Here is a 25854-nt window from a genome sequence, read left to right as displayed (position 1 = left end):
GGGGTATGTAGAGATCTTCAATTGTACATGTTCACACCAGACATGGGGTATGTAGAGACCTTCAATTGTACATGTTCACACCAGACATGGGGTATGTAGAGATCTTCAATTGCACATGTTCACACCAGACATGGAGTATGTAGAGACCTTCAATTGTACATGTTCACACCAGACATGGGGTATGAAGAGACCTTCAATTGTACATGTTCACACCAGACATGGGGTATGTAGAGACCTTCAATTGTACATGTTCACACCAGACATGGGGTATGCAGAGACCTTCAATTGTACATGTTCACACCAGACATGGGGTATGCAGAGACCTTCAATTGTACATGTTCACACCAGACATGGGGTATGCAGAGACCTTCAATTGTACATGTTCACACCAGACATGGGGTATGTAGAGACCTTCAATTGTACATGTTCACACCAGACATGGGGTATGAAGAGACCTTCAATTGTACATGTTCACACCAGACATGGGGTATGTAGAGCTCTCAATTGTACATGTTCGCACCAGACATGGGGTATGTAGAGACCTCCAATTGTACATGTTCACACCAGACATGGGGTTTGTAGAGACCTTCAATTGTACATGTTCACACCAGACACGGGGTATGTTGAGACTAGCACATATTAAACAGCATTTATATCTCTGAGCTTCTTCGGTATGGGGTTAATATGATAACAACGGTAGCAACAGGCTGTCCTTCTGATTTGCTGGTTTGATTTCGTCAAGGGACGTCTGAAAAAAGAAAGATTCATAACAGTTAATGTCATTTGTTCAATGTATGTGTGTTACGGATGATAAACAAGAACAAGAATAGCACTTTTATACATTGAGTTACATTAAAAGTTAATCATAACCACTTTATTACCAACTAACTATAAATCTCATCATCAATCAGGAAATATGGGTTGATATTCGAGAAACATACATTTCTTCCATTGGAAAAATATCACCTTATCATTTATAACAATAACAAAGGGCCAACAAGCCAATAGCAAATAAAACGTGCTGGAGAAGAGTTTTACTGAGATGTATGTGTGAGGTAGGCAAAAGGCAACTGATGCAACCACATTTTACTTTTGACTGAAAACTTCACTACTATAAAATAAATGAACCAAAACTAGAGCTTTGTCACGGACGTGACAAATACCCCCACATGCCGCATTGACACAGGTTATTTTGCATGTTGTCTTCACAAAAAAAGCGCACACCATGCTCAATGTTTAAAACGCACTAAGTGACCACGTGACCTAGTTTTTGACCCGGCAAGGCCCATGTTCGAACTTGAACTAAACATCATATAGCTTCAACTTCTGACAAAGTTTGGTGAAGCTCTGATGAAAACTACTTGAACAACTAAAAACTAATAATAATGCCGTAATACGTGATCAAAACGAAATATTAAAACACTGCCAAATTTTATGAAAATCTTTATAAAAAAGACAACAATATAGATATAAACATCATGAACGTTTCCATACCAATATCTGCAATAAAATAACCCCAGAACAAACGCAAAATGAACAAAGATACCTATCAGAGTATGAATGCGCTAAAGCACTGCTAGACATGAACTGAGGAGCTGCGCCATGAGCGCATGATACGCCCGTCGTTCGCCAATGAAGTAGTAAGGTAATAAATAACCCTTTGAATCATTTTTTTACTTCAGTTTATTTGTATTTGAATACATGGTTTATTTTATAAGTACATGAGCATGGAGCGCCGTCTCCTTGACATTCAACAAAGTCCCATAACTCTGGAACAACAATTCAGAATTCCGTCAAAAACGAAAGGGGATCAGGGTTTATCAATATTAAGATTGTGTTGAAATTTGAAAAAAATCCATCGAAGGATATTTGAGCTACGGTAGGACATTCAATGAAATCACGAAATTTTGACGAACAAAGTCCCATAACTCTGGAACGACAATTCAGAATTCCGTCAAAAACGAAAGGGGATCAGGGTTTATCAATATTAAGATTGTGTTGAAATTTGAAAAAAATCCATCGAAGGATATTTGAGCTACAGTAGGACATTCAATGAAATCACGAAATTTTGACGAACAAAGTCCCATAACTCTGGAACGACAATTCAGAATTCCGTCAAAAACGAAAGGGGATCAGGGTTTATCAATATTAAGATTGTGTTGAAATTTGAAAAAAATCCATCGAAGGATATTTGAGCTACAGTAGGACATTCAATGAAATCACGAAATTTTGACGAACAAAGTCCCATAACTCTGGAACGACAATTCAGAATTCCGTCAAAAACGAAAGGGGATCAGGGTTTATCAATATTAAGATTGTGTTAAAATTTGAAGAAAATCTGTCAAAGGATATTTGACGTAGCGTACGACATTAACATCCGGACGGACGGACGGACGGACAGACGGACGGACGGACAGACGCGGGGTATACCATAATACCTCCTGTCATAGACGGGCGTATAAAAACAATAAAAGTCCAGGATCAGATGGCATATCTGCAGAATTTTACAAAATATTTTGGAATTATATTAAGCAATATGTCTTTAATTCTCTTAACTATTCTTTAGACACCAATAATCTAATAGAATTGCAAAAACAGAGCATAATTACTTTACTACCTAAGACCGGAGAGGACACCCTTTTGATCGATAACTGGAGGCCCATCTCGCTTCTTAACGTTGATTACAAAATAGCTACAAAATCCATTGCCAATCGTATAAAACCTCATTTAAATAATATAACCAGTGTAAATCAAACAGGATTTATCAAAGGAAGATATAATGGCGAAAATGTAAGACTTTTGCATGAAATTATTGAACTAATGGATGAAAGTAACGAAAACGGTCTCCTATTTTTTCCGATATAACAAAGCCTTCGACAGTCTGGAACATGGATTTATGTTTAAATGCCTCGCCATTTCAGATTGAGTGAGCATACCTTACAGTGGGTAATGCTATTTTATAAAGATGCAACATCACGCGTTACAAATAATGGTCATTTTTCAGATTTTGACGAAATACGAAAATTTACGAAATAACAGAAAATACAAAAGCTTGCAAAATGGTATATAAAGCACTTATACTAAAACAAAAACCAGAAGTATTCAAACAATTTGATAAATGGAAAGAAACTCTGAATAATCAAAACATTAACCAAAGAACCATCTTCAACCAACCAATCAAATTAACTATTGACACCAAACTTAGAAACTTCCAATATAAATACCTCATGCACATTTTACCAAATAATTCTTTCCTCCATAAATGCAATCTTGTTCCATCAGCATTATGTGATTTTTGGATTATTGACGCAAAGCGGCAATAATACACAGTAGCCAATCTTCAGCCTAATTTGCATATTACTGCAAACTTCGGAGCACTTCTGTCTACGCCGCAGAACTTAACTCTCTGTTAACGCAATTTGATTGGGTGTTGTGAAAATGTTAGTACATGCGCATTGAAAATGCACGGAAATAGCCGATATGAAAATGCACGGAAATAGCCGATCATATCGGCTATTTCCGTTATTTAACGGTGAATAGGTTGTCAAATAGTGCGGGGTTAACATGTACACAATGTCTTGCTAAGCTTTTCTTTTTCAGGATATGTAGTAACAAAATGACAAACCCAATTATTTTTTAACGTTCAGTCTATCTAACATGCTGCGTAAGGTCAAGAGTTTGATAAAATTCATTTTAGCTCATTACCACTAGATGCCAGTTTCGGTCCAAGCTTGGTCAGCATGTTTGTCTATGCAATCTAGACAAAAATGGAATGTGGGTAGAGGTCAAAAACTCGGTCACCGGGTCAAATCTTAGAAAATCCTAACAACCACAGAGGCACAATTTTAATCCAATCTTTATGAAACTTGGTCAAAATGTTTGTCTATGAAATCTGTGTTATATGAGGTAAAAAAAAACTAGGCCTAAGAGTCAAATCTTAAAAAATATTATAACCCACTGTAAATGCCACAAGTTTGATCCAATCTTCATGATACTTGGTCAATTTGCCTCATATGATACTTTGAACTAGTTCGAATCTGGGTCTTGTGGGGTCAAAAACTAGCTCACATGGTCAAATCAAAATAAAGATTTACATGAGCGTGCCACAAAAGCCTCTTCTGTGTATGCAGCAGCACGCAAACGCGCGTAAGTAAAATACGTGTTCTTCACCAGCTGGTCCGAGACTAGTAACACACTAAACATCGCAGTGGCGAAGACAGGGTTCAGAAACTTGAATGTTTTTCTAAATGAACTTAGTTTCCTTTTGAATCAGGGCCACGTTGTGAGATTTCATGTCAATAATCCACCAGTACTTTCAGTGCTTTGATTATAATGTGCACACAGAAACGAATTTTCACTTATTCTGGGATTGTCATCCTATTCAAAAGTTTTGGATGGATATAAAAAACTTTATTTACGACAAGTTAGAAAGGTTAGAAAACTTGGAGCTAAATTATGCAACTTTATCATTTTGTAATTGACCCTAGCTGATGCAAACAATTCACATGTCATTAACTTCATAATATTGTTGGCTAAATATTTTATCTTTAAATGCAAACAGGAGAAAACAACACCACTAGTAGAAACTTTTATACTATTTTTTAATACTAGAATTTAACTCCAGGAATTAATCCCAACAACACAAAACAAACTACATATATTTAATACTCGCTGGGCACTTGTTATGTCCAATTTATACACCTACCCTAAAAACATCTTTACACATACTCACTTACATAAGAACACCTACCTTACTTAAAGCAACAAACACCCCTTTTTTTCTTTCTTTTTTGTATATTTGTATTATAACCTTTATTGACCTGTGTACACCATTTTTGCAAACTTTTAAATATTGTTTGAAACTATTTCAAACATATTCATTTCACACCAACTATTGTCTTCATAGATGCTATGTATCACAAGTAATATAAAAAACATTGTGAAACATTTTACTCAATGTATGTATTTCTAGTAATATGTAATAGGCAAAATACACATGCTTTATCTACAACAATCATAGTCTTCAACAAGGGACAAAATTGTCACAAAACCAGGTTTTCATTGTGAAAAAAAATCTGATAAAGGGAGAAAACTCAAACTGAACTTTTGAAATGAACAAAAAAAATTAACCCCCTTTGTAAGTTTTTTTTTTTTTTAAATCTATTTTTAGTTGTGGCGACCTTGACATTGGAGATATTGACGTGATTCTTTCGTGGGACACACCGTCCCATGATGGTGAACAAATGTGCCAAATGATTTTAAAATCTCACAATGAATGACATAGTTATGGCCAGGACAAGCTCATTTATGGCCATTTTATACCTTTGAACTCAAAGTGTGACCTTGACCTTGGAGATATCGACGTAATTATTTCGCGCGACACACCGTCCAATGATGGTGAACAAATGTGCCAAATGATTTTAAAATCTGACGATGAACGACATAGTTATGGCTCGGAGAAGCTCATTTATGGCCATTTTTGACCTTTGAACTCAAAGTGTGACCTTGACCTTGGAGATATCGACGTAATTATTTCGCGCGACACACCGTCCAATGATGGTGAACAAATGTGCCAAATGATTTTAAAATCTGACAATGAACGACATAGTTATGGCCCGGACAAGCTTATTCCGCCAGCCCGCCAGCCAGCCAGCCCGCCAGCCAGCCCGCCCGCATTCGCCAATCTAATAACCAGTTTTTTCCTTCGGAAAACCTGGTTAAAAATGCTATGTACCATTATATAGTAATACATTGTGAAACAAACATACTTATTGTGTGTATATTTGACATATTATGTATTATGCTATATGCTAAGTGTATTATGTTTACGAAGGAAATAAACAAGAGCTGTCAGAGAACAGCGCGCTCGACTATTCAAGTGCTTGACAGTATAACGTAAGCCTTCTTGGGGAAATTGTTCAGATTCAATAATTTATTAGACGATCTTTCAAAAATAAAAAAAAATAATAAAAAATTCGGTGGGGTAGGGGGGAATAATGTGGGGTGGGGTCATTTATTAGACGATCTTTCAAAAAAATAAAAGAAAAAAAAAAAAAAATTGGGGGGGGGGGGGGGGGGGGGGGGTAGGGGGGTGTGAGGGGGCTATAATGTGGTCATTTATAAGATGATCTTTCAAAAGTAAAAAAAAGGAAAAACAAATTATTTTTTTTTGGGGGGGGGGGGTGGGGGGGAAGGTGGGGGGAGGGGGGGGGGGGGGGGGGGAAGGTGGGAGGGGGCAGGGATTCTGGGTTGGGGCGTGGAGTTTTGTTTGGGTGGACTCCGTTGTGGTATTCAGGTAAGTGTTGTTTTGTCAAAGTATTAATAAAATATGATCATAAATAAAGAAGCTATGCCAATTTAAGCAAATTGTTCAATTATCTAATTATAAAAGGGGCCATAATTCTGTCAAAATGCTTGATACAGTTGTCTGCTCTTGTTAATAGGTAGGGGTCATGTTGGTAAACAAGTATGCACAATATGAAAGCAATAAGTCAAGGGACAATCAAAATAATTGGGGTAGTACGAAAACGTTAACATTTGCATGCTAACGACTCAGGGTTGAGTAGGATAGCTCCACTATATATATTTCATATATAATAGTTGAGCTAAAAATGGAATAAAAAAAAGAAAACTACTTGAATAAGAGAGCGGACACCATGCTCAATTTTAAAAACATACTAGACACCATGCTCAATTTTTAAAACGCTCTAAGTGACCCTGTGACCTAGTTTTGACCTGGCATGACCCATATTCGAACTTGACCTAGACATCATCTGACCAAGTTTGGTGAAGATTGGATGAAAACAATTTGAATAAGACAGCGGACACTTAATACAGACCGACCGACAGACCGACCGACCGACAGACTAGCTCATCCTATATACCCCCTAAACTTCGTTTGTGGGGGTTTAATAAACAAGAAGGCAAGTTCACATGATTGTAAATATGCCTGGTTTTATCACATAAGGAGCAATACTGTTTTAAATCTCACACGACCAAAAAAATCCACAGCTGGATTGAAAGATGTATTGACACACAAGGTTAAATCTACATGCACCCACCAATCTCTGAAAGTGAGGCCATGAAAAAAGAAAACTAACCCAAGGTTCGCTCTGCATGATGTTCATAGACTGAGGGTTGTGGAGCATGGGGATCTCATAATCTGGAGAAGATGACAGCAAATGCTCCTGGGACATACTAATTACTCTGCTACCCAGGTTTTCTGGAATAAAAGTAAATCATGCATCAAACAAAACAATTTCAAGGCAATACTAGCATTTTCAATGACAAACCCAACTGATTTCAACCCGACAAAACGCTTGTCAGTGCCTCGACCTATCATATTAACAAGGTAATGTCAAAAGATTTAACTAAAGCCCACCTTGTGCCCACGATGTTCTAGAGTTGTAAAGCGTGTGGAAACTGTGAATGCATTCAATGCATTGAAGCTAAAATCAATAGAGAGAGAGAACATTAGTTCATTTTGGTTTATCACCAAACTTTATTTTAAGAATGTTTAAATAAAAACAAGATCTCCGCGGTCTGAGACAGATGCCTCCCAAAACAGAGCCTTGACACCCATCACTCAATCCTTTGATGACATATCAAATTGATACCAATTTAACACTTAATGTCACAGTGACCTTGACCTTTGAACTAGTGATCCAAATTTCAATAGACATCATCTACTGTCTAAGACCAATGTACATGTGAGGTCTCAAGTCCATTGGTAAATTTGTTATTAATTGGAAAAGATTCTCACACTTATTGTGACAGTGACTTTGACCTTTAACCTAGTGACCCCAATTTCAATAGGGCACATCTAACGTCCATGGTCAATGTACATGTCAAGTATCGAGCCAATAGGTCAATTTGTTGACGATTGATTGATCGGAAAGGATTTTCACATGTATTGTGACATTGATCTTTGACCTAGCGACCCCATTTTCGATAGGAGTCATCTACTGTCCAAGGCAAATGCATATGTGAAGTATCAAGCCTATTGGTCAATTTGCTGACGAGTTATGGATCAGATCATTTTCACAATTATTGTGACAGTGACCATGACCTTTGAACAAGTGACCCCAATTACAATAGAGGTCATCTACTGTCCATACTGTCCAAGACCAATGCACATGTGAAGTATGAAGCCAATATATCAATTCGTTGACAAGTTAGTTATAGGAAATCAACTGGTCTACCAGCACACTAACGACAGACCGGCAAACATCCTGCAAAACAATATACCCCCTCTCCTTTAAAGTGGGGCATAAAATACACGTGGTGGGTTAACAAGAAATGGTTTAAATATACTTGTTCTAGAAAAAGTGTTATACATATATGAAGATTTACCAAATGCAACACTTTTTTATGTTTCAGTACAATAACAAAAACTAACGTGAGAACAGTTTAAAAGTAATTTACTTGTGTTTTATTTTGAAATAACTTGAATTTACAGGGTTTACATTTACGCACTGTTATTTTTTAAAGTAAAAATTAACCTTGAATACATTGATACAGTGACTCATCTGAGAATACGACAAGTGAAAGTATGACAGCTTGTTTATTGCAACAGACATGTGCACAGGTCGGTACTGGATTAGTCTCTTTATAGGCAGGGCTCTACTTCTAATAGGGGTCTGATGCAAAGTCGGATACACACTCTTTTTAATTGCATCCTTACAAACTGACAAAAAGTATGGTGGAAAAAACGTGTCAGAATGAGTGCGCTGTTGTAGATTAATTTAATATTTTAAATCGATTTATGATTTTAGAAAAACAAGAGCTTATCACAATAGTACCAAATCCCTACCGACATGTGTTTGCGTGTATGACATTTGTTTTAGAGAGTAGAATAATATTTGTAAAACATAGCACCTGTGCCATCCATTTATATTTTAAGTATCAATTAGTTATATAGTGTTTGAGATATGCTGTAGAGAATAAAATATAAGGAAATGAAAGAAAGCGAGGAAATTAAAGAAGAAGACTATAAACAGTCACTGTTTTTTGTCACTGTATTTTTCCTTACAAGTTATGCAAATGCTTTATTCTTTCTTTTAAACAAAAGTATTCACAAAACTTTACACAACTGTGGGCACAATGTTAGTTAGTTTAAACATATTTATTGCATCAAATATGCATGGGATTGGATTACAAGTTTTTGCAACATTATTTGTTAGTTATTAACCCTGAATAGAATATGTTACACAGCCTCTGATTTCCCATGTGTGGTGAGATACAGTGATATTAATTTGATCTTGTGCAAAAGTGACTTGGCCAATGATAATTTAGGGCTTTGTAACAAGATGACCATCTACCAATCAAAGCAAGACTTCATGGGGATCAAACAACTGAAGTATCAATTTAATCCCGTGAGAAATGTAGATGTTGTTTGATAAAATCTTTTTACTTTATATGCAGACAAAACGCTCATTTTACTGACCAACTACATGTAACGGTGGATGATTTCATCGCTAGGCACTGAACGTTGTGGGGTGACCCTTGACCTGGTTAGGAAAAGAGAGGCAACGTGATAAAAATCAAACAATAAATTAAAGCAAAGTAAACAAGGGCTGTTTGTAAAACATGCATGCCCCCCATATGGGCTGTCCGTTGTAGTGGCAGCCATAGTGTGAATACGTTTTTTGTCACTGTGACCTTGACCTTTGACCTAGTGACCTGAAAATCAATAGGGGTCATCTGCCAGTCATGATCAAGGTACCTATGAAGTGTCATGATCCTAGGCAAAAGCGTTCTTGAGTTATCATCCGGAAACAATTTTACTGTTTCGGGTCACCGTGACATTGACCTTTGACCTAGTGACCTGAAAATCAATATGGGTTATCTGCGAGTCATGATCAATGTACCTATGACGTTTCATGATCCTAGGCGTAAGCGTTCTCGTGTTATCATCCGGAAACCATATAACTATTTCGGGTCACCGTGACCTTGACCTTTGACCTAGTGACCTCAAAATCGAAAGGGGTCATCTGCGAGTCATGATCAATCTACCTATGAAGTTTCATGATCCTAGGCGTATGCGTTCTTGAGTTATCATCCAAAAACATTTTACTATTTTGGGTCACCGTTACCTTGACCTTTGACCGAGTGACCTCAAAATCAATAGGGGTCATCTGCATGTCATGATCAATCTACCTATGGAGTTTCATGATCCAAGGCATATGCATTCTTGAGTTATTATCCGGAAACCATTTTACTATTTCGGGTCAACGTGACCTTGACCTAGTGACCTCAAAATCAAAAGGGGTCATCTGCGAGTCATGATCAATCTACCTATGAAGTTTCATGATCCTAGGCGTATTCGTTCTTGAGTTATTATCCGGAAACCATTTTACTATTTCGGGTCAATGTGACCTTGACCTTTGACCTAGTGACCTCAAAATCAATAGGGGTCTGCGAGTCATGATCAATCTACCTATGAAGTTTCATGATCCTAGGCATATGAGTTCTTGAGTTATCATGCGGAAATCATTTTACTATTCCGGGTCACCGTGACTGTGACCTTTGACCTAGTGACCTCAAAATCAATAGGGGTCATCTGCGAGTGATGATTAATCTACCTATGAAGTTTCATGATCCTAGGCCCAAGTGTTCTTGAGTTATCATCCGGAAACCACCTGGTGGACGGACCGACCGCCAGACATGTGCAAAGCAATATACCCCCTCTTCTTCGAAGGGGGGCATACAAATATTGATATGCTTAAATATGTTTTGAAACTAATGTTTGCGAATAAATTAAATTATAAAGAAATTCATACTTTAGTTTGTGCATTTATACTTGTATTAGCTGTCATGCATATGCATCAGTGTTGTTGATGAAAGTGCGTTATAAAGTACGATCTTACACAAGAATCAGTAATTATGCTCTATAACTCCATTAGGTTTTATTAAAACAATCCATATTGTGACAACGTTGCTGAAAACTGCTTCAACTAGGTAGCTCAAACATGTAAGACAGCTTACTAGACTGCTACTGTTGTTTTTGCTGCTGCGTCGACATGGCTTGGTACTGCCAAACACTTAACAAGATAATCTTAAAGAAATATGCTTGGCAATTTGTCAAAATGCAACATAATATTTCACAATGGCTCCTTCATGAACATGATTGATTACACAGGATGCAAGTGACTATGCTTTATTTGTTTTTAGACACTACTATTCAAACAACTTTGCGAAACTGTGGACAGAATTAGTGCTGCAACAGTATACCGGTATATTGCTATATATCGCAATACGCAATCCGCATATTGTATTGCAATATGATTTTCATCATACCGGTACGAAAATTTTACAAAAATTCATTCACATTTCATCCAGAAAAGCCATCCGAAATAATGATAACAAGGTTAACAAAACAAATCAGTGTAAATTATTTTAAACGTAAAAATAGCATTCTAAAAAGTGTATTATACGGAGTAGCGTTGTTACATTGGAGCATTCGTTTGATGCTTTTGAACAGATTATTGTTGAATTAATTGCGCACAGCTGTAAATGTTTCGTTCGATTTTGAATTGAGCACTATTAAATTTGTAATCCGAACTTCGGAAACACGCTTCCAAATTTTAATGCTAACGCGACAATAAAAAATTCTAGCGTCAAATAAAAAGTGCTTTATCCTTTGTCTCAATAAAAAGCGCACAAAAATTATAAAGATATGTAGAACGTCGCATGGAAAGTATAGGTGTATTTTGTGTTGTATAAAAACGGGAACATCACGTCAGGTGACTTACGTGTGTTCAGTGGAAAAAACGCCCCGGTTGGACGTTATTTCATCACATCTTTAAATAGTAACAAATGAAAAATTGCGAATGTTTGTGTTTCTTGTTATTCTTGAGCACATTTATAGTAAATATTTACCAGAATTTGCTTTAAAACTGGAATTTACGGGATTATTGGGTAATTGGCAAGTTATAATTTTGGTACAAGTAAGCAATATATTGCAATACGGGTTTTTGAACTGACAATAAATTGCAATACGTTTTTTGGCGTATTGTTGCAGCACTAGACACAATGTAAGTTAAAACCGAGAATTGCATATAGGTTACAGCGCAACTGTGGGCAAAATGTTAGTTAAAACCCTGATTACCGGTAGAATATAAGTTTCATATCTTCTGATTTCCCATTATAGTGAGATACTGAAAGTAAAATAATACTGGGTAAAAGAGTGACTTGGCCAATGAAACGATGGGGCTTTGCATGCAACAAAATCACCACTTATCACTTACTGTTCAACGGTTTAACACAATTTAAGTTCCAATTTAATCCTTTGAGAAATTTAGATTTGATACAAATCTTTTTATAATATATGCAAAAAATGCCGCTTTGACTTAACAACTTACAGAAAATTGACTCCAATATACCCTCTCCAAAACGTGGTTTGTGGAGTCTTATTATCATTAATTCACATCAATTGCTTTGAGATTGAGATGTTCAGAAATAAGTAAGGCCATGGGTGCATCATGAACCTGCGTCCAAGGCTGAGGCGATTGCTGGAGACCGGAGTAGTACCGGTTTGACATTCCGCCTGGTATCTCATTTCACTAAAGGGTCACGTATTGCGCAGTTGCACCCAGCGAGGTTTTCAGGAAGGGTGTCCTCTGAAATCAAATATCAACGAAGTGAATATCTAGTTGCATCATCAGAAGGTCATTCTTATATTTACTGCAAGGTCCAACCTTGACAACAAGTTACCATTTGACATTACATTAGACACAGTATAAAGGAGTGAAACAGCTGCTGGAGTAGTATTGAATTATTATTATAAACAATTAGTAGGTCCTTTATTTAAGGCAAGTGACCTATTGCCCAAACAGTACAAAACAGCACAATACAAAACAACATAAACACAAATAAGAATAAAGCTGGGGTCACCGCCTTGGAACGGTAAATGCAAAGCATTGGGGGTTTAAACGGGTTTTGGATCGCTCAACCTCACACTTGGCCCAGCAATATTCATAATACATCCAAGTGTAAATGAAATTTAACCTTAAAACATTGTAACTCAAATTAAACAATAACAAGGGACAAAATTGTCACAAAACCAGGTTTTCATTGTGAAAAAAAAATGTGATAAAGGGAGAAAACTCAAACTGAACTTTTGAAATGAACAAACAAAATTAACCCCCTTTGTAAGTTTGTTTTAAAAAAAATCTATTTTTAGTCGTGGCGACCTTGACATTGGAGATATTGATGTGATTCTTTCGTGCGACACACCGTCCCATGATGGTGAACAAATGTGCCAAATAATTTTAAAATCTCACAATGAATGACATAGTTATGGCCAGGATAAGCTCATTTATGGCCATTTTTGACCTTTGAACTCAAAGTGTGACCTTGACCTTGGAGACATCGACGTAATTATTTCGCACGACACACCGTCCAATGATGGTGAACAAATGTGCCAAATGATTTTAAAATCTGACAATGAACGACATAGTTATGGCCCGGACAAGCTTGTTCCGCCCGCCCGCCCGCCAGCCCGCATTCACCAATCTAATAACCAGTTTTTTCCTTCGGAAAACCTGGTTAATAAAAGGGAATTAAAACGCATTCAATTTAATTACCATTTAATTACTCAATGGTGTTGAAGATACCAGAGCAACAGAGTTACAACTTTTTGAGGAACAATGGAATAAAACTATGAACAAGTGTCAACTACATTCCTTATTTATAGAAAAAAAGATTTAAAAATATAGCATCCATACAGGCCATAAACTTTTTAAGACAATATAACACGGTTTTGCAATGTGACAGCACACTTAAAACTGTATAAACTGTCAGGAAAATTATGCCGATTGCATAAATTCAGATGGCATTTATGCTCAGACAAGTCGCATTTTTTTAGGCAGTTCATACACAAAAATAAATTAAGAACAAGAATGCCAACAAAATGCACCCAGTTAGAAGACTGGTTTACATTGATCGTGAGTACATTGGCACACATGTTTACTGGTCATTTTTTCTTCATTAAACAAGTACAGAGAATCTGGCTTGTTACTAAACTTGTACACAAAATTCTGCCCACAAACATTATTGACAACTTTCATGAAGAATCAACTTAAATTGCCTTGAAATAGTGAGCAGATGTAATAGTGGATGCCAACTGCCCAACAGCCAACATGCAGCTGCTGCTGGTTGTTCTATTATACATGAATCTTCAGGAATAACCAGGCCAATCAGGGACAAAACTTTCCACTTTTATAGATTTTTTTTTTAAAGAAATATGTTCTTAGCCAAATCCAATTTGTAAGTGGTGTCCCTGATTGGAGTCAAACACTTTACGCATTCAACCCGTTTCCCAGCGCAAGGCTCATATCTGTTTTTAAAGCTTCTATTACTCTGATAATTACAACACAAAGTGAACATAATCTTTATATCTAATCCTTTTAACGCCTTGTTATATCTGTTTTAATTTTTGATTAATGGCTTGGTGTAAACATTAAACTCACTTTGCCAGAGACAAAAGTAACCCAACAATGCTGAGGTTGGCATAAAAAAGACATAATTTTGTATCTCGTGAATGAAATTAAAAACAAATGATGAATTTGCCGTGTTTTCAATTATAGAACATTTAAATTGCTTTAGAGCAAAATCTTTACATATAAGGGTTTTTTGATTTTCAGCTACTTAAAAAACATATGGAATTGATTATGCTCTAAATCAATCTAAATGTTCCATAATTGAAAACAATATAAATGGTAGCTAAAGATGTTCAATTTTAAATACAAATTTGAGGGTCAAGCTTGAACCTTATGCATTTTCTTCACATGTCTATATACAATACAATAGTTTGTGACTGAACCCTTAAACTTAGTTAAGATAAACTGGTAAATTAATTGAAGAGCAGAAACCTCAGTTTGCATAGGGTTTAACCTTATTTGTTAAAACTTGATTCCATCTAAAGTATTAGGCAATGCCACAGTGACCCCTTTTGCGATGGGAAGAGGAATTACCTATTGAGACGTACTAGTTGTGTTGTAGTTGGGGAACACCGTTCTCTGGGCCTGAACTTGTGAGTATAAGCCCTCTGTGAACAGATAAAAGGACCTTAGCGCATCCTAGAAATGTGTCCCTGTAAACCAAATAATTCAATGCATTCTGAAATGTCATCAATTACATTGGATGTAAATCAAGTTTGTTTGAGTAAAAAAAGAAATACATTATGTTTGAAAACTCTTGATACAAATGAGATATACACTAAACACTTCATACAAACATACAAACATAGACTACTATATACTGTACACTAGAAGCAAACATTTTTCATCCATCTGAAACCAATATTTATTAAGTGCACTTCAACAGACAAGGACAAATCAGTATGCACCCCCCTTTGCCATTTCAAGGCAATTATGAATATTAACGATAACATAATGATTTTATTAAGTTAGCAGCCATGATAGAGTTTTATTAATATATGAAAAGCACAAACTATTTTAATTGAAATTTGAAGTAAACAAGAGATGTGTTCGTCAGAAACACAATGCCCCCTATTGTGCTGCTTTGAAATAAAATTTCAATATTTCATTTGGCAGGTTTAGAAATTATCTCCCTTTTAAAGCTTATTTCTTTCCTTGGATTGTATTTTTTTACTTTTGACCTTAGAGGATGACCTTGACCTTTCACCACTCAAAATGTGCAACTTCATGAGATACACATGCATGTCAAACATCAAGTTGCTAGCTTCAATATTGCAAAAGTTATGGCCAATGTTAAAGTTTTCAGACGGACGGACAGACTGACTGACGGACAGTTCAACTGCTATATGCCACCCTACCAGGGGGAATACAAACTGAACATTATACATAGTAAATGACAGTACCAATGTACCTTATGGATGAGGTAATCTTGGCCCCACAGCAGGAGAGTTTGGAGCCCAAGAATAAGACTAGCTTCACCATGCAGATAGGACATGTTGAGCATTTGCGCCAAGGTCCTGGGCCAGGAAGTGTTGCTGGGCATCTGGGCCCAGCTGACCAGAGATCCTGTTTTTCAGCAGGGTACCGATCTATGATTGCTAGGAACTAGCTCTTAAAACAAAATTTGGCAATTTAAATAAATATTGAAAATAAATGAAGATAATAATTTTATAATGTGCTGAAGGCATTAAATAATTGTTTTACTTAAATTTAATAGAATTTAATAATTAAAGTGGATTTTTTTATTGCAAGGAGAAACTGTTGTTCAAGGGCTAAATTTCAGCAGTAAAATAGACACAACTATGCCCTGACCTTTGATTAAAACTGATATCAGATTAACTTTTATTTGCTTTTTATTTACCAAGTTTGATAAATTTAAAATCAGAGAATTCACATTTTATGCTAGGAACTTTTCCTCAATCAGGCAGAAAGAGGACTGACGTTAAGTGAACTATATGAGCCTCATTCTCGGATAAATAGGTCTTAATGTATGTGCAGTCTGCACAGGCTAATCTGGGATGACAATTTAATAGGACTTAATGTATGTGCAATCTGCACAGGCTAATCTGGGATGACACTTGACTAGGATTTAATGTATGTGCAGTCTGCACAGGCTAATCTGGGATGACACTTTAATAGGTCTTAATGTATGCGCAGTCTGCACAGGCTAATATGGGATGACACTTTAATAGGACTTAATGTATGTGCAGTCTGCACAGGATATTCTGGGATGACACTTTAAGCACATACATGAAGCCCTGTATCCCAGAGCACCGCTCAGATACTACTTGTTGTTCTTATTGCTGCTGCTGCTTCGACCGGGCCGTAGACAGAGATGGAGCGAGTCCCGGCGCCAAAGTTGCCACCTCAAACCCGGGAATTCTCAACAACAACTGTTGTTAAATGGCATCAATCGCATACTGGCATATGGTTCACATTATTCGAGAGCAACAGTAGTTGAAGTTATCGAGGTCAGTCGCAATAAGGGACAAGTCACGCAACACCTGCTCTATCTGTGTAAGCGACTCGTCTGGAACAATTTGTCGTATCACAGCATTGAATTGTTGCTAAGCAACATCAATGCTGGGATGGAAGTCGAACTTGCCAAGGCTCCACTGTAAGAAGTGTTGATGAAGCCAACATGGGAGAAGATGTTTGGGGGCTTGCTACTCTGAGGCAAGATGTTTTTGTGCTGAATTACTTAAGCATAGGGGTCAGAATTGTCATCGACTTTCACTTCAACGATGTTTTTATCTTGGCGGCTTATAGTGTTTGCTGAAAAGAAAATAGAAAGTAAACTTAAACCCGATTGGTTTAGACTAAGTGACAAATAAATTTGACTGAAACAAAATACTTTACACACCTGCTTTTTAATGCCAAACGTTGCGTCTATAATTGATATTTAGAATATCGCAATAAATGTTTCACCAATAAGAACTCAGACTAGCGTTGTATCAATATTTTATGCCCAAAAAACTTAAAACACTGTATTATGTGAATTTGGAATAAGACATCAAACTGGGAATGGACATCATTTTGGTGATTTCTTCAAACAAAACTATTCATTTCATGGTCTACATATATTTTTGTAATACATTATCTATAATTTAAGCTTAATAAGAAATTTTCCATGACTTTTTCATTAACAGTGATTGAATTTGTATCATTTAAAGTGTATTTTGAAACCGTGTCCATGTGCGGCATGGACACAGTTTCATTTCATGAGGATTTTTTTTTAAATTAATAAAAAATCCAGTTTTGAAGTAAAATAAATTTAAATGATGCTATTATATATGCAAGTATATGTTTTAATTATAATTTGTAAAACTAGATAAATGCAACATATAAAACTGCATATTATGCACTTTTGATAAAACACAATTTATTCCCAATTCACATAATACAGTGTTTTAATATTGAAATTTTTGGGTTTTAAACCGCGAAAAATACATAGTAAAGTACAGTACATAGCAATGTGTAATACTTTTTTTAACAAGAGATGTGTTTGTCAGAAACACAATGCCCCTACTGCGCTGCTTTGATTATATATTTTTGTTTTTGATTATAACCCTTTACAAATACTACTTCCCTTGTTAAAATGATCTGTACCTGCCAAATGATAAATATAAATTATCTCCCTTTTAAGCATGTTACTTCCATTGGATTTGTTTGTTTTTACCTTTAATCTTGAAGGATGACTTTGACCTTTCACCACTTAAATTTTGCAACTCCATAAGATACACTTTCATGCCAAATATCAAATTGCAATTTTTAATATCGCAAAAGTTATGGCCTATGTTAAAGTTTTCAGATGGACGGACTGACAGACAGTTTAACTGCTATTTTGCCACCCTATCGGGGGCATAAAAATAAATAAAACAAGGGACAAAATTGTCACAAAACCAGGTTTTCATTGTGAAAAAAAAATCTGATAAAGGGAGAAAACTCAAAATGAACTTTTGAAATGACCAAAAAAAATTAACCCCCTTTGTAAGTTTTTTTTTTTTTTTTAAATGTATTTTTAGTCGTGGCGACCTTGACATTGGAGATATTGACGTGATACTTTCGTGGGACACACCGTCCCATGATGGTGAACAAATGTGCCAAATGATTTTAAAATCTCACAATGAATGACATAGTTATGGCCAGGACAAGCTCATTTATGGCCATTTTTGACCTTTGAACTCAAAGTGTGACCTTGACCTTGGAGATATCGACGTAATTATTTCGCGTGACACACCGTCCAATGATGGTGAACAAATGTGCCAAATGATTTTAAAATCTGACGATGAACGACATAGTTATGGCTCGGACAAGCTCATTTATGGCCATTTTTGACCTTTGAACTCAAAGTGTGACCTTGACCTTGGAGATATCGACGTAATTATTTCGCGCGACACACCGTCCAATGATGGTGAACAAATGTGCCAAATGATTTTAAAATCTGACAATGAACGACATAGTTATGGCCCGGACAAGCTTATTCCGCCAGCCCGCCAGCCCGCCAGCCAGCCAGCCAGCCCGCCAGCCAGCCAGCCCGCCAGCCAGCCAGCCCGCCCGCATTCGCCAATCTAATAACCAGTTTTTTCCTTCGGAAAACCTGGTTAAAAAGCAGGCATGACTTCAGTAATTTTAAGTGCGAGACTGTCCTCACTAATAGTTTTGACTAAAACAACTTTCACAGTGAAACTTTACAACTATAAATGTGAGAATTAACAACTTAAAATGTATGACTATATAATTTTAAATGTGATTCTCTGCAACTGTAACTGTAAAACAATACAACTTTTAACATGACACTAAACGACTTAAAATATGAGACTGTACACATTTAAATGTGCACAACTTTTTACGCAAGACTAAACAACTTGCAATAGACAATACAACAAATCATAAGACACAATACTGTAAGTATATGAGTACTTGATCACACACGTTTTGCATATGGATTAGACAGAAATGCAAAAACAGATGAAAGTCTATGGTGAATTAAGTATATGATACTCTGTCTTGCTACCAGGGGCCATTATACTAGTAATTATAGCCTATTCTGGTTAAATCTATTATATGTACGTGATATTGAATCAATACTATTTGATGTCTACATTTTATGCCATTGTTTTAGTAAGACAGACGTAAGATGTAAAGTTTAGTCACTGACGTTGAAAGTGTGTGCATAAAGGTATGAAAGCAGTATAGTGATTTTGTCTTTGCAAACATCCGGTTTCTAATTTAAATAAACATCATAATCAGTTATACGTGAACTCAAATACTTAAGAATTTAGAATTTTTGCTTTGTATTTTAATTGTACTAAGTTTCAACTTATACAGCTTAATAAGGGAAGTAACTCATTGTTGCAACCTATCAAACATTTTTTTTGGCAAATATTGCATTGTAAATTTTCACCAGTAAATATTTATAAAAAAAAATAGAGTTTTTGAGGAATGGGGCTGAATTTAGGCCCAATCTTTGACACAATTAATAACACTGTAAGGTCTCACCTGAAGCTCAGAAGCTGAGCTGATATGCTGGCCTCGCGGATATTGTTAAGGGCCAAGTTTGAGTTCTGATAAACTTCGGGTTGAGAGTCGAAGGGCGTACTGGACCTTACAACAAAACTGGTGTCATGTTTTCAAGCCTTCTTTAGTCTCAATTCAATGCAATGCCCTTTGGGCTCGAAGTGCAAAGTGCTCGTAACAAAACCGGACGTGTTTACTTTTAGCAACTTGTTTTTAATAATGGCGGAATTCGCGTCTGAGGCGCACCACATGAATATATTGTGCGCTGAGGACAGTCCGTAACGCTACTACTGTCCTAACTATCTACAGCAGATACACTTCTGAATGAATCGTTTCGATTGTTCCTTGATTTGCTCTCGTTCCTTGCTGAATATATAGCTGTCTCATGGTTCAAACAGAAATCTCAAACCTAAATTCAAGCACTTTTCAAGGACTTCACAACCTGAAAAAACTTTGTAATGTTTTTATTGGAATTAAAGGATGGTTGTGTGCAAACGGTATAAATACCCACAATACTTTCGTGTTCAACATATCATTTTTTTAAACGAATTTGTCTATGGATGTCTGCGAGTTTGATACTACAGCTCAAAGTTGCGAAGGTCCTGGAATTTGAATCTTCTAACTGCACACTCTCTGCATGTGGCTGTGCCTTCCTGGTTCAACACAGATGGGCTGTTGTTTTTTAAGTCTGTTTTAGATTTAACAGTTTTAACAATAGTACCTTCCTGTTTAACAAAAAACACATCGCAGGAACCCTGTTTGCTTCTCAATTTCATGTTTTCTTTGAGGGTTTTCACTTTCTTGTGGCTTTTCAAAGCGCTTTCCTCCATACCCCCGACATCAATGGTCTTTATACAGACCCAACAATGTGCTTTTCGAATGTCATTTGTTATCTGTACCCAGAAATATTCAGTTAACCACCCTGGTTTGAAACGACACTTCCCCATTGCTGCGTTTTCACTCGCGTAAATTGATCACAATGGAGAACCTCTGACGTAGCACACATAATCTGTGACGTGTACACATAACATTTCGTACTCAATATTGTACGAAACTTATATTTCGTACTCAACTTTTTGCGCGAAGGAATCTATGATACATTTTCGTAATATTGCCCATAAGAACGATTTAAGTTTATAATTAAAGCCATGATAAAAGTAATTTTGAGCAGAAATAAACATTTTCAAGGCTTTTTTACATGAACTAAGCACTTTTCAAGCACTGTTTTAAGGCCAACCTTTGTTCAAGGGCTTTTCAAGCCTAGGACTCGTTTTCAAGCACTTTTCAAGCCCTGTGCGAACCCTGTGTCTTATAAAGAATGAAACAAATTATTCAACATTTAATTCTTTGTGAGATTCTTCATGATGTCCACAGCCAGAACTAACTGTTAGCGTTAACTGTTTGCGTTACCATATGTACTGCTATAACGTCTCGCTTCTGTAACACTCATCCCACTCGGGCACTAGAGCTAAACAAAACTACTCGGGCTTGCTTGGGGAAATCTCGACGCGGACATTTTGGTTGTTCATAACAGCGCGTTAAAACTTGACGTGCTGAGGATTTATTGCAGAACAGACTTGTGTAACGATGCTGACCCTTTGTGGCCAGAGGTCGAGAGGGAGGAGCTAGGGATCAGGGGAGGGAAAGGATGGTTCCGTATTGGGGCTCCTGCAGGCCGGACCTTGTGCTGTTGCTGGGCCAACTCGATATCAATGCTGGTGCTCTCCTGAAAACAACAACACTAGAGTGGGGGATATGAACTTGTAATACATTTTTATATTACAATGTATAATACACTACATATATATGCCTCTTGATTGGATGTGAAGGTTTTCAACAGCAAAACATAATTATCTGAATTTCTAATTTGGCATTTAATTGGTGCCTTGTCCTAAATAGCAATTAATGAAAATTAATGCAATTAAATCATTTCGTATTAAAACATTAAAAGTGTTGGCTAATGCTTTAATTACCTGTAAATTCATAATTATTATTCTTACTTAACTTTCAGTGTAATTTTATAAGCCTATTTGCCGCTCATCAATATAAGAAGCTTTCTTCCCAGATTAGCATGTGAAATCTACATAAGCAAATCAGGGAGGACACTTTCTGACGATACTGGATGTTCACAAAAGAAGATACTTATTTTCAACAAAACAGACCTTTAAGAGGTAATTGTTGTCCCTAAGTAGCCTGTGCGGACTGCACAGGCTAATCTGGGACTACAATCTAAGCACATGCATTAAGCCCTATTATTCCACAGCGTGGCTCATTGATGTTTTTAGCCAGTTTTTTTCCTGCATAACATCAAAAAAGCATGGACAATCATCTAGTTAAAAATAATAAATTGTTTATTGTACTCATAATCATTATCGGTTAACTTTTACAATTGTTTCACAGAGGTTTTACTGTTAATACAAGTTTCAACAAGCAAATTCGTTCAATTTATATCCCCTGCCAATATGCTTCTGGACACAAAAGTGTTATATTTATCACTCAAAAAAGCATTTTTTCAAGATACAAAGTGCCATAACTCTGTTATAAACAGATGGTGTACAACGCCGTTTGGCGTGCATCATTCTCTTATCTATATATATACTCATACCAAGTTTCAATGAAATCCGCTAAAGCACTTCCAAGATATGGCTCCGAACGAATGGACGGACGGAAAGACAGACGGACAGACAACGCCAAAACAATATCTATCCACCTATGGCGGGGGATAATAATAAATGGGAGGCAACAACTTCATATTAATGTATTCCCAAAGTTGCAAAAACACACACACCATTTTGACCATGCCTTTACAGGTCTTTGGTGTTAAACTCTGTTTAATTTCACACTAGACAACAGTTCCAAAGTAAACCATCATGTCATAAAAGTTGTAAGACATATTACAAATTAATAAAATATTAAACAATTTAATGGCAACAACTCACTGCTGGTACATATTGACAGTTCTCTCCCTTGTTAGTGTAAGCTAAATTAATTAAAGGCCACAATATACTAAATGATTTCCCTATATAATTCAATGTAAAAGCGACAACTTTAAGAGAAAATAAATGCAACATTTTGAACATAGAGACCACCATAACCATACTTTTTCTGAAAGTTCATTCTAAGCTGAATCAATTTAAGCAATAAAAAAGATATGTCATGTTCAGACCAAACATTAACTTTACTCAAATCAAACTCTACTTCTTTTGCACCTTAAATTTTCCGGCCATTTTCTAGTGCAATGTAACTGTTTTCAGGTCAAATTTGTACTTAAGTCTTTAACTTTATCATATGTCAGGGATTAAGTAGTAAGCACCTTTTCTTTCCCTTCCAATATATCCAAGAGATAAAGGCAGAACACCAGTCTAAAGTGTAAAACATGGCTTCGAGTAAAATATGATTTTTTTATTGGGAACAGCCAAACATAAAACGATTATTTAGTATAATGTTACCTATAAGAAAACCTGAACTGTTTAAAACGCAAAAAAATGCACTTCCTTATCATTTTTCATCTATCCCAATGTGCATGCCAAATTTCAGATCGATCCTTCACGTAGAAATGTTTGAACAATGAAAATTATTATAATAATGCCTGATAAGACATATGGCTTCCATTGTCGATGATTTATAAAGGGCTTTCAAGAGCAAATAAAATATATAAAAAAAATAAATATAGAAATATAATATTCAGTGCTCCAGCTAGAATTTGAAAAGGGCAGGGTGGCTTTTTTGTCAAAAGGGCACTTTCGACGCGCAGTATTTTGTGAAAAGGGCACTTTCGACGCGCAGTATTTTGTGAAAAGGGCACGTTCGAGCGCGCTGGTGTTTCTGGAATGCTTTCTATTGCATGTTAATTTATATGTTATAAATAATTGTATTATTCCCATTATTATCAAACCATTCAAATATAATGTCTACAATGAGGATTAAACTAATTACAATGTAATAAGAGATTTATGAATTATCATATGTAAAAAAAAAAAAAAAAAAAATTTTTTTTTTTTTTTTTTTTTTTTGAGGGGGGGGGGGGGGGCAGGGCGGAGGTTCGGGGGGGCAGGGCGGAGGTTCGGGAGGGCAGGGCGCGGCGCCCTTCGATTAAGGCCTAGCTGGAGCACTGATATTATTAAAACGTGTTTGGGCTTCTTTCAGTGCAAATTTGTGAGTTTAGAGGTGCTCAATACGAGTTTCTGTACTTTTTATTATCCCCGCCATAGGCGGAGGGATATTGTTTTGGCATTGTCTGTCGGTCCTTCCGTCTGTCCGTCTTTCCGCCCGTCTGTCCGTAGCCATATCTTGTCAGTGCTTTGTCGGATTTCATTGAAACTTGGTATGAGTATGCATATGGATAAGAGAATGATGCACGCCAAATGGCATTGTACACCATCAGTTAATAACAGAGTTATGGCCCTTTGTATCTTGAAAAATGCTTTTTGAGTGTCCGGAGCCATATTTTTGAAGTGCTTTGGCGGATATTATTGAAACCTGTATATATATGGATAAGAGGATGATGCACGCCAAATGGCATTGTACACCATCTGTTAATAACGGAGTTATGGCCCTTTGTTTCTTGAAACAATGTTGTTTTGAGTGTCAAATATAATACTTTTGTGTCCAGAAGCATATTGGTGTGGGCTATCAATTCAACGAATTTGCTTGTTTAAATTATTTTCCCATACAAATTTTCCCATTTAATTATTTTTCTTTACACTTTTCAATACTCGTTTACTCCATGAAACAAAATGCATTTATTGCATGTAAGTAACAAGAACGCATTATAATATCCCGTGAAAAAATGGTGGTTTTATGTCAATCATGCTCCCTTGTGACTTGGCCTGTTTTGACAAAAAAAACAACACTGTATACACAATGAAAACTTTACACCTCCTCGCAAACAGACTTTATACGGCATTAGATGGAATAGATTCCAATCAAATAGGCTTAATTAAATATCTCACAGCTTTATAAAAACTCAAGGCCTGCATGGGGGTGACAGAAATTACTGCGGTGTTATGTTTCTGGGGTATATGTATCGGTAAGTTGGAAAGCATCGAGCTGGAGAAGGGTTTGAGTTATTGATCATCAAGTTAAATAAGTTGTCCTAAAAACACGATATACACAAGAATAGACGCCATTTTACCTTCTGTGAAATCATATCATATCATTCTCGTCCACTTCACTCATTTATATACTGCAAAAACATTATTATTCGTGGGACATTATTTTTTATTGATTTTAAGGGTTGAACGATCCACAAATTAAATACAAACACACTGGAAAATAACTGACACAAATTCCATATTTATTGTTTCCAAACTGAGAAAGTCACACATTAACTACCACGTCCATGAAAGTCTTTTTTTAACCACAAAATAACATGCGGACGAATTTATATGATTTTACAAAAAACAAACAATTTAAAAGGATATTTTACCTTATGTAAATTCATACTATTTTTTTCCACCTCATCTTAATAAACAGGAAATACACAAGCAGTGCTTTTCCTTGAGTATTCATGGGTCTGTTTAACGGACCCATACCCAAAGCATGTTATATGCTGTTCCTTATGAAAATTATATCTTAATTATATTTCAATTATATCTAACAAAGTTTATAACTATTATAATAGGAATTTATTCCTATCATTTGAAGTATTATTAATACTTATATTAAATGTGTTTTTCCCAAATCAATGGACTTTTAGCACGAAACAAATTCAAAATCCCAAAATTGCATTGTTTCCCAAAGTGGCCAAGAAAAGGCCTGACAAAGCGTCTCTTTTACCTTCTGCGTCATGCTTGTCCCCCACATCCTCAGCATCGTTGTCCCGACTGTCAGCAGCAACTGGAGCAGTAGAAGAGCTTGATGTATTTCTTGTTTGTATATTTAGGACTCACAC

At 36.2% G+C, this 25854-nt stretch overlaps 1 long non-coding RNA gene across 1 annotated transcript; it reads right to left on the bottom strand.

The window, feature by feature from the left end:
* LOC127841869 (uncharacterized) lies at positions 1–25802 on the bottom strand. Its single transcript, XR_008031377.1, has 13 exons — positions 25740–25802; positions 19944–21687; positions 16692–17216; positions 15853–16052; positions 14976–15049; positions 12363–12620; positions 12110–12158; positions 9446–9509; positions 7382–7448; positions 7101–7222; positions 412–748; positions 148–235; positions 1–15 (listed from the first exon to the last, which is right to left on the bottom strand). It is a non-coding gene; the product is annotated as an uncharacterized LOC127841869 (long non-coding RNA).
* Between the last annotated feature and the right edge of the window lie 52 nt (positions 25803–25854).

This window comes from Dreissena polymorpha, chromosome 8 (assembly GCF_020536995.1).
Source record: "Dreissena polymorpha isolate Duluth1 chromosome 8, UMN_Dpol_1.0, whole genome shotgun sequence".
Lineage (NCBI taxonomy): Eukaryota > Metazoa > Mollusca > Bivalvia > Myida > Dreissenidae > Dreissena > Dreissena polymorpha.
This window is presented reverse-complemented; position numbering and strand designations above follow the sequence as displayed.